General features: G+C 45.7%; 1 pseudogene; it reads left to right on the plus strand.

The window, feature by feature from the left end:
* Positions 1 to 599: 599 nt before the first annotated feature.
* On the plus strand, positions 600 to 1,906 carry LOC128061254 (protein arginine N-methyltransferase 1-like; annotated as a pseudogene).
* Positions 1,907 to 7,235: the final 5,329 nt, after the last annotated feature.

Consider the following 7,235-nt stretch of genomic DNA (forward strand, 5'->3'; position numbering starts at 1 on the left):
TAAAGGAGATCAGTCCTGAGTGTTCACTGGAAGGACTGATGTTGAAGCTGAAACTCCAATAACTTCGGCCACCTGATGTGAAGAGCTGACTCATTTGAAAAGACCCTGATGCTGGGAAAGGTTGAAGGCAGGAGGAGAAGGAGACAACGGAGGATGAGATGGCTGGATGGCATCACTGACTCAATGCACATGGGTTTGGGTGGACTCCAGGAGTTGGTGATGGACAGGGAGGCCTGGCATGCTGCAGTTCATGGGGTCACAAAGAGTCAGACGTGACTGAGTGACTGAACTGAACTGAAAGCTGGAGTTCTCTGATGGCCTAATGGTTAAGATGTGGTGCTCTCACCTCCATGGCCTGGGTTCAATCCCTAGTCAGGGAGCATCCTGTAAGCCATGTGGTGTGGCCATAAATAAATAAAACAGACTAAAGCCTGTAAAAAGGAAAGAATAAAGACATAATAAAGATGAAAGCTGAATTAATGAATTTGAAAGCAGTAGAACTGAAAAAAATCCAAAAATTGTTTCTTAAGAAAAAAAATTAACAAATCAAAAGAGCAGAGGGGTCTCAGCAGCCAGAAGAAGAGCAGGCACGGCTGAAGATGGCGGCAGCCAAGGCCTCAAACTGCATCCTGGAGAATTTTGTAGCCACCTTGGCTAATGGGATGCGCCTCCAGCTGCCTCTTGAAGAAGTAACTCCCCCACTTTTGTGCTTCCCTGTGTCTGCCCCCACTTCTGCCTTCCCTTCCCTCCCCTCCCCAGCTGTGGGCTGAGCTAAAGACTGGGGCAAAGAAACTGGAGAGGTGGTCTGTGGCCAGACTGAAAGCAGCAAGAAGCCCAGTGCTGAGGACGTGATGTCCAAAGATTGCTACTTTGACTACTATGCTCACTTCAGCATCCATGAGGAAGTGCCGAAAGGTCTGCAAATTCACGTACGGCAACTCCATGTTTCATAGCTGGCACCTTTTCAAAGACAAGATGGTGCTGGACGTTGGCTCAGGCACAAGGGGCCTCTGTACGTTTACTGCCAAGGCCAGGGCCCGCATGGTCATTGGGATCGAGTGTTTCAGTAGCTGTGATTACATGATGAAGATTGTGAGAGCCAACAAGTTAGACCACGTGCCGACTATCCTCAAGAGGAAGGTGGAGGAGGTGGACTTCATCACCATAGATGGGCTACTGCCTCTCCTATGAGTTGATGCTCAACACTGCGGTCTACACCCGAGACAAGTGGTTGGTGCCCAACGGCCTCATCTGCCCAGACCGAGCCACACTGGTATGTAACAGCCATCGAGGACCAGCAGAACAAAGACTACGTGAGCCACTGGCGGGAGAACATGTGCCCCTTTGACGTCTTGCATCAAAGACGTGGCCATCGTGGAGTCCCTGGTGGATGTGGTGGACCCCAAGCAGCTGGTCACCAACCTGCCTCATAAAGGAAGTGGACATCTCCATGGTCAATGTGGAAGACCTGACCGTCACTTCCCCCTTCTGCCTGCAAGTGAAGCCGAACGGCTACATGCATGCACTGGTGGCCGACTTCAACATCGAGCTCACCTGCTGCCACAAGAGAACTGGCTTCTGCACAGCCCTGAGTCCCCATCCCCTCCCTGGAAGCAGCCAGTGCTCTGCATGGAGGACTGCAGTGAAGACAGGTGGGGAGATCTTCGGCACCATCAGCATGTGGCCCAATGCCAAGAACAACCATGACCTGGACCTCACTACTGGCCTAGACTTCAAGAGCCAGCTCTGCGAGCTCTCCTGCTCATCCACTGGATGCACTAACATGCCTGGGTTCTCCCACCCCAGCCCGGCTGGTCCTGCAAAGGCCCCAGGGTCTGCGGCATTTTTAGGCGATTTCGGGGCTCCCCCTACCCCTATGCGCCGGGGTGTGGAGGGCACATCATGACTCTGTTTTTCATTACTTATGTTTTTATATGGTTGCCTTTATGCCAATAAATTCTCAGTTGGGATGGCAAAAAAAATAACAAATCAAAACTATAATGAGATATCACCTCACACCTATCAGAATGGCTCTTATTTTTAAAAAAAGACAACAAATAACAAGTGTTGGGGAGGATGTGAAGAGGAGGGAACTCTTGTGAACTCTTTATGGGAATGTAACTTGAGGCAGTCACCATGAAAAATAGTATAGAGGTTTCTTGAAAAATTACAAATAGAACTACCATATGATCCAGCAATTCCACTTCTGGGTATTTTCCCAAAGAAACCAATAATACTGTATTGGGAAAGATATATGTGTCCCTATGTACACTGCAACATTATTTACTGTAGCCAAGATATGGAAGTAACCTAAGTGTCCATCGATAGGTGAAATGAGTGGAAAAAGAAGATGCGGTATGTATACACACACACACACACACACACAGTAGAATGTTACTCAACCATAAATAAGAATGAAATCTTGCCCTTTGCAACAACATGGATGGACCCAGAGGGTATTATGATAGTGAAATAAGGCAGACAGAGAAAGGCAAATACTGTATGATTTTGCTTCTATATGGAATCTTAAAAAACAAAATAAATTAATAAACATAACAAAATAGAACAAACTCATTAATACAGAGAACAAACTAGTGGTTGCCAGAGGGAGGGGGTGGAGGGGAGGAAAGAATCAGATGAAAAAGGACTAAGAGGTGCAAACTTCCAGTTACAATATGCACCCAAACCACAAGGGTGAAATGTCCAGCATGGGGAATAGTCAATAATCTTGTAATATATTTGTATAATGGCAGACGCTTCCTAGATATATCAATCGTCTATAGCGACCACATTGTAATGTACACAAACACTGAATCACTATGTTGCACACCTGGAACTAACATAGTGTTGTAGGTTAATTATACTTCAATAAAATTAATACAAGGAATAGAATAAAGCATTGAAATAGCTAGACCATGGCCAAATTTATTAAAAGACAAATATAATTAACAAGTTCATGTAATTGATGAAGACTAAAAATGTAAAATTAGGACTTCTGTGGTGGTCCAGTAAGGCTAAGACTCTGTGCTCACAATGCAGGGGGCCCAGGTTCAACCCCTGGTCAGGGAACTAGATACAACATGTCACAACAAAGATCAAAGATCTGGCATGCTGCAACTAAGGCTTGGTGCAGCCAAATAAATTAATTAAACAACTAGATATTTTAAAAATAATAAAATGCAAAATTATAAGAGAATGCTGGGAGTGGAAGAAGTAGGAGGGAGAGGAGGAAGAGGAGCTTTCTCATTTAACTGAGATGCAATCTCCCCTTCTCATACCATGTTCCCTTACTAGGAGAGTGGATACTGAAGTAGAGTTCTTTGGGGAATATGTTTTTTTCAGTTTTGCCACAAAGCATCCTCCTATTCAGGTTTCAGTCACTGGTAACTGAAAGAAACCCTACTCCAAACTAGCTCAGGAAAAAAAAGTTTTAGTAGATAAAAACAAATCACTAGGGCTTCAGGTCCGGCTGGGTCCAGGTGCTTAACAGGTGATTGCTCTTCACCGGTTAGCTCTTCATTCTGAGTTGACTTGATTTTCTAACAGGCTTTCTAGAGATGGGAGGAAAAAGTGGTCCTAGGCTGCTTTAGACGTAGGTGGTCTTTACAGCTCACTCCTAAAAGAAAAAAAAAAAAGTGTCTTTTCTGATATTTCTGGCATATACTCAATAATTAGGTTTGATTGTATCTTATGTCCAGGCTAGAACCAGTGTCTGCAGTGAAGAGAATGGAATTCTCTAATCAGGACATCATTGAAACCAAGGATTGGCTTAGTCCCACTTGATCCACATGACGTGAGCAGGGTTACAATGGAAGAGGACCGAGAATTCCCTGGTGCCCAGTGGTTAGGACGCTGCACTTTCACTGCTGAGGGTGTGATTGAGAAACTAATATCTCTCTCACACACACACACACTCACACACACACACAAACGGAAGACAGCAGTGAGGGGACGGTGGGTTCCCCAAAAGAAAAGGTTATTAGGAGATAAAAATTATGGGTTCAGTCTACAAAACCTCAGTCTAGTTGACCCTCACATTCTGCTCAAGAGCTGGTGCTTCCTATGCTGGAGTCCCCAGATAAGCCCTAACCCTCTATCAAACCCCTTCCTTATAAGATTTTTCCCTCCTGGGTGCTGTTGCTCCTTCTTGCAACCTGGCTTCCATTCCCTACACACCAAAATCCATCAGAATTGTTCTTTTGTGGCGGATCCCCCAATTTAAATAATGTTCCCATCACTTTCCATGGGGCTTTCAAGTCTGAGAAAATTTGGAATAGTGGCTTAAAACCCATATTTGAGGTGAAGGAAAGAGGAATCCAAGACAGAAGAGAGGAAGCAGGAATTTCTATTTTCTTTTCTATCACAGGTTTAGGACTGCTTTCCAGACCTAAACCTGTGAAAGTTACCTATTGCTGCATAACAAATTATACCAAAACTTAACAGTTATACCTAAGCAACCTTTTTAAAGGTCAATTTGAAAAAATATATTGGACTTTCTCCCAATGGTCCAGTACTTGAGAATCACCTGCCACTTCAGGGGACACTAGTTCAATCCCTGGTCCAGGAAGATTCCACATGCCACACAGCAACTAAGCTCGTGTGCCACAACTACCTAGCCTGTGCTCCAGAGCCCATGTTCCACAACAAGAGAAGCTCCCACAATGAGACGCCCACACACCACAATTAGAAAGTAGCCCACACACCACAATTAGAAAGTAGCCCCCACTCACCACAACTAGAGAAAGCCCATGAGCAGCAATGAAGACCCGGTGGAGTCAAAAATAAATAAATTTATGTTATGACCAACCTAGATAGCATATTCAAAAGCAGAGACGTTACTTTGCCGACTAATGTCCATCGAGTCAAGGCTATGGTTTTTCCACTGGTCATGTATGGATGTGAGAGTTGGACTGTGAAGAAGGCAGAGCGCCGAAGAATCGATGCTTTTGAACTGTGGTGTTGGAGAAGACTCTTGAGAGTCCCTTGGACTGCAAGGAGATCCAACCAGTCCATCCTGAAGGAGATCAGTTCAGTTCAGTTCAGTCGCTCAGTCATGTCCGACTCTTTGCGACCCCATGAATCGCAGCATGCCAGGCCTCCCTGTCCATCACCATCTCCTGGAGTTCACTCAGACTCACGTCCATCGAGTCCATGATGCCATCCAGCCATCTCATCCTCGGTCGTCCCCTTCTCCTCCTGCCCCTGATCCCTCCCAGCATCAGAGTCTTTTCCAATGAGTCAACTCTTCTCATCTGAAGGAGATCAGCCCTGGGATTTCTTTGGAAGGATTGATGCTAAAGCTGAAACTCCAGTACTTCCACCTCATGTGAAGAGTTGACTCATTGGAAAAGACTCTGATGCTGGGAGGGATTGGGGGCAGGAGGAGAAGGGGACGACCGAGGATGAGATGGCTGGATGGCATCACCGACTCAATGGCTGTGAGTCTGAGTGAACTCCGGGAGTTGGTGATGGACAGGGAGGCCTGGCGTGCTGCGATTCATGGGGTCGCAAAGAGTCGGACACGACTGAGCGACTGAACTGAACTGAACTGGAAACATACATTGGCAATTTCTTTCCAAATTAAATATGAATCTAGGACTGAGCCATTTTGATACTCAGTATTTATCCAAGAAAAAGCATGTTTCTACCTAAAACCTGTACACAAATATTCATGGAGCTTTATTTGTAATAGTCCAAAACTGGAAACTGGACTTCCCTGGTGGTGCAGTGGAACAGAGTCCACATGCCAGTGTAGGGGACATGGGTTATTCCATACATTGGGGAGCAACTAAGCCCGTGTGCCACAGCTTCTGAGCCCGTGCTCTAGGGCCCTTGAACCACAACTTCTGAGCCTGTGTGCTGCAACTACTGAAGCCCGCAGGCCTAGAACCTGTGCTATGCAATGAAAGAAGCCACCATACTGAGAAGCGCACACACTTCAGGAAGAGTAGCCCCCACTCACGACAACTAGAGAGAGCCTGCCCTCAGCAAGGAAGACCCAGTGCAACCAAAACTAATAACAAAAAAGAAAAACCAGAAACTAACCTGGTGTCCATCAACCGATGAATGAATAAACGAACCATGAGATACGCATGCCATGAAATGCTACTGAGAAATAAAAAGAATATTCATACACAAAAGAATCAAAAGATGCAACACTGCACAGGTGTGTGGATCATCTCAATATACAATGAAAAGATGCTTGATAAAATTCAATAGCCAGTATGGAATTGAATATTTATTGATATATGTAAGGGAAATTATTTTACAGCCATTTTCAACCATTAATGGACATGTGGGATTTCATTGAATGGCCAACCCTCATTCAGTAGGTCTGGTTATAAACCTGAGAGTCTGAAGTTCTACCAAAATCTCTAGTGATACTGAGCTGCCAATCTAAGTCTGATTCGTAGATCACCAGCTTCAGCATCCCTAGATGGATGTATTTTAATTGGAAAATCAAGGAAAGGAATCAAGTGTTTGTTCTGCCTGTTCTGTATGAATTGTTCCTCAAGACAACCAAACAGTTTATGAGGAAGTTATTTATAGAAGACTTCCAGCTTTTAAATGAGACAAGAATGCTAGACTTCGACTATCACCATCTCCTAATACTCCATGAAATAAAAGATCTAACTTCGGCTGCTTAAACTAGTGAGGAAAAGCTGATGGGAAGCTTGTGATGAATAGATGAAGCTGGCAAGGACTGAACCCACTGATCAACTGTAACATCATAAGAGAGGCAGCCGGAGACTATCTGTCTCCCACCCCGCCCACCCCCGTGCTCCCCATGTGAGGCCATAAGAAATATTGATTGGAACACCACTCAGCTGCCACCTCCAAGACTTTGACAGGCATTCCCCCAGCGGCCAGAGCGGTATTCCTGCCTGTTGCTGACACTTGGGGTCCCCCCAGGGGTTGTTGCTGCTGCTGCTGCTGCTAAGTTAACCACAGTTTATTCTCCTATCCTAAAGACACGCCCACTCGAGGCCACAAGAGCCCCACTCTTTGCCTCCAACCAGAACAATTCTGAAGGACTGTCCCAGCTCCAGAGCTCCTTGTGGTCAGCTGAGACCTTGGTTTCCGCCGCATCACAGGCCAACTACTCCTTCTGCCCCATCCCACCTCCCCTACTCCCCTAGGCCTCAATCCCAAGAGCCCTCCCCAGGAAAAACTTCCTTTGGCAAATCTCTCAGAGTCTAGGGTCCCAGCAACCTGCCCTACGGCACCACCCTGAC

Source organism: Budorcas taxicolor, chromosome 2 (genome assembly GCF_023091745.1).
Source record: "Budorcas taxicolor isolate Tak-1 chromosome 2, Takin1.1, whole genome shotgun sequence".
NCBI classification, from domain to species: domain Eukaryota; kingdom Metazoa; phylum Chordata; class Mammalia; order Artiodactyla; family Bovidae; genus Budorcas; species Budorcas taxicolor.